Source organism: Elaeis guineensis, chromosome 7 (assembly GCF_000442705.2).
Source record: "Elaeis guineensis isolate ETL-2024a chromosome 7, EG11, whole genome shotgun sequence".
Taxonomy (NCBI): Eukaryota; Viridiplantae; Streptophyta; class Magnoliopsida; order Arecales; family Arecaceae; genus Elaeis; species Elaeis guineensis.
The window spans coordinates 66749786-66753252 of NC_025999.2; the positions used below are offsets into that span (position 1 = coordinate 66749786).

The window sequence follows — 3467 nt, forward strand, 5'->3', positions numbered from 1 at the left end:
TACTACTTGAACTGGGCTTACCCAAGAGCTATCAGAAATAGGATAAATTATTCCACTATCTAGGAGTTTCAGAATCTCCTTTTTAACTACATCCTTCATAGCTGGATTAAGCCTTCTTTGGGCTTCTCTTGTTGGTTTAGCCTCTTCCTCTAAGTATATTCTATGTTGAACTATAGAAGGGCTTATTCCTTTGATATCTGCTATGGTCCAACCTATTGCTTCTTGATTTGCTTTTAGAACTGACACTAACTCCTCCTCTTGCTTGGGATCTAGGTCTGATGCAATAATTACAGGCAAAGTTTCTTTGGGTCCTAGATATGCATACTTGAGATGTTCTGGGAGGGGTTTCAGTTCTAAAATGGGTGCTTCCTCTATCGATGGTTTAGGTGATGATTTCACCATCTCAATGATTGGTTCAGTAGGAAGTGTCGATTCCTGATTAATCTGATTTTCTTTAAGTATTTCATTGACATCCTCAGACTCATGGATTAACCAGGGGTTAGACTCTAGGTCGACTTCATCATCACTAATGTCAATGGATTCATAAATACCATCTTGGACTACATTGACATCAGCATGAGAAGAGGATTCCTGTTCTAAGTTAAAAACATTAAGCTCAATGGTCATATTCCCAAAGGATAACTTCATTAGACCATTTCGACAATTGATTTCAGCATTGGCCGTAGCTAAGAATGGTCTTCCTAAAATGACAGGTATATGTCCTTTAGGATTCGCAACTGGCTCAGTCTCTAAAACAATAAAATCTACAGGAAAATAAAATTTTCAACCTTTATCAGAACATCCTCGACCATTCCCTTAGGGATCCTGAGAGATCTATCGGCTAACTGTAATGTGATCCCAGTAGGTTGAAGTTTTTCTAATCCTAGTTGCTCATACACCGAATATGGAAGGATATTCACACTAGCTCCTAGATCTAGCAAGGCCTTTTTTATATTGGTTTCTCCAATAACACAAGAAATTGTTGGAGCTCCAGGGTCCTTATATTTAATTGGCACATGGCTAGATAGGTATGAACTGACACTTGCAGCCAAAAATGCTTTCTTTGGTACATTAGTGGTCCTTTTCCTAGTGCAAAGATCTTTTAAAAATTTGGCATAAGTTGGAACCTGATGGATTATATCTAAAAGAGGAATATTAACTTGGACTTGTTTAAATACCTCTAAAATTTTGTCTAAATGTTCAGATTTATTGGATTTCAGTCTGTTTGGAAAAGGAGCTCTAGGACTTTTAAGTACTGGACTAGGTGAATTTTCAGTTTCTGGTGCTTGAGGTTGAAAGGTAGTAGTTTTAGAAGGTGACTCGGCAGATGAGTCCTCTATATCATCAAGTGCAACTACCTTATTGTCTATTTGTTTTCCCGATCTTAAGGTATGAATGGCATTTACACCATTAACTTGGTTTCCTTGTTGGGGTCGTGGACCATTTTGGTTCCTAGGATTTGGCTCAGGTTGGCTAGGTAACCTACCATGTTCTCGTTCACTAATGGTCGAAGCCAGCTGACTTACTTGCATTTTCAGATGGGCTATAGCTTGGGTGTTATTATTTATGAGTTGACCCATGGTTTGCATAAAGCTGGTATGTGTCTTCATCATGGCTTCTAGGCTTTTCTCTAAAGAGGTAATTTTTTTGTCATTATCATGGAAGCCTGGCGGGTTGTTCATCACTGGGTTGGACCTTAGATTTTGCTGATTGAAATTTGGATTGCCTACATTAGGATTCTGGGACCATGAGAAATTCGGGTGATTCCTCCAACCTGGGTTATATGTGGGTGCATAAGGATTGTTCAATGGTCCTTGATAGGTGGCATTCACCTGTGCACACTCATTCGAGTAGGAACATTCTTCTAAGACATGGTCTGGTGCATTGCACCCTTTACACATGGGTGCAGATATTTGATTTACATTGGCTGGTCTCTGTAATTCTAAGGCTTCCAATCTACGTGTTAAGGTTGCAATCTTGGCCTCTGATGCTAGGGTTGGTTGAATTTGATGCATTCTCCTCTTGAAGGTGTAGCTTTATCAGGTTCCCTAGTTGTTTCCCACTGTAAATTTTTCTCGGCTAGGTCTTCTAAGAATTGCCAAGCTTCAGTAGTTTCTTTGTCCATAAATTGGCCTTGGCACATGGACTCTAGCATGGTTCTTGAGTTTGAATCTAACCCCTCATAGATGATCTGGCATAGTCTCCAAGTTTCTATTCCATGGTGTGGGCATTGGGTCAAAAGATTCTTGAAACGATCAAAGTACTTCCAAAATGATTCACCAGCTAGTTGGTAAAATTGATTTATTTCATTCCTAATCCTAGCTGTTTTATGATGGGGGAAATACTTTTTCAAAAATATTCTCACAAAGCCCTCCCAGGTAGTGACAGAATGGTTTGGCAGACTATAAAGCCACTTCTTAGCATTATCCTTAAGGGCAAAGTTGATTAATCTAAGTTTGACCTCATCCTCTGTTAATTGCAGTTTCATGGTTGCACATACCTCCTCAAATTCTCTAATAAATATATAAGCATCCTCTAATCCTGTGAATTTTGGAAGCATATTTATGATTTGAGGTTTGATTTCAAAATTGTTAGCTGTGGGTTGTGGCAACCTGATACAAGATGGTTGGATGGAGCCAACTGGATAACACAAATCCTTAAGGGTCATGGGTTGGATTGGTTCAGCCATTGGAACAACAGGAATTGACTCAATTCTAACTAGACGACCCGACACTCTTCTCCACACACGAGGTGTACGTTCTCGATGTTTATATAATTTTTTTTATAAAATTTTTATGTATAAGAAAAAGAAAGAAAAGAGAAAAAGTTCTAAAGAAAAGATCCTAAGGAGTCCTAAATCTAAAGAAAAGTAACCAAATTAATTTAAATTTTAATAAATTTTTTTTTTATTTTTCAAACAAGTGAAACAATAAATTAAACTCAATCTATCCTAGGGTTAACCTAAATCTAGACAGCTCCTAACTGTTCCAAGATGACCCTTCAAGCCTTCCAAGTGGAGATTGATCAACTAGTTAGCCAGGTAAGTATAAGAGGTGGGAGGTTCACTCATCGTTGCCTTTCTAGACACCAAATGAGTTGGCCAGGCCAGCAACTGAACCAATTTAACAAACCACCCTCAGGGACTTGCCTAGACACCAATAATCAAACAACTCAAACTTGGTAGAACTCTTAGGGTTCCTTGTCCTATTGAGCTCGAATTCCTTAAGGTTGACGTCTAATTGATTTTAAGATTAAAGGTCTAGGTAATGCAATATGATGGAGATGTTTTTGGGCTAAGGAAGGGTAATGAAATCCCCACCTTATCTTGTTAATGGGTTGATGCCCTTAGATTAATTATGAAAATGCAAATGCAAATAAACAAGATGACCAAGAATGTAAAAGATTTTAATTTAGAATTTTTTTTTATTTTGATATTTTACTTCACGATTATGAAATGTCTTTTGTTT

The 3467-nt window shown here is 37.9% G+C and overlaps 1 non-coding gene across 1 annotated transcript; it reads left to right on the forward strand.

Moving 5' to 3' along the window:
* Positions 1-2213: 2213 nt before the first annotated feature.
* LOC140859532 (small nucleolar RNA R71) lies at positions 2214-2320 on the forward strand. Its single transcript, XR_012143069.1, has one exon. It is a non-coding gene; the product is annotated as a small nucleolar RNA R71 (small nucleolar RNA).
* Positions 2321-3467: the final 1147 nt, after the last annotated feature.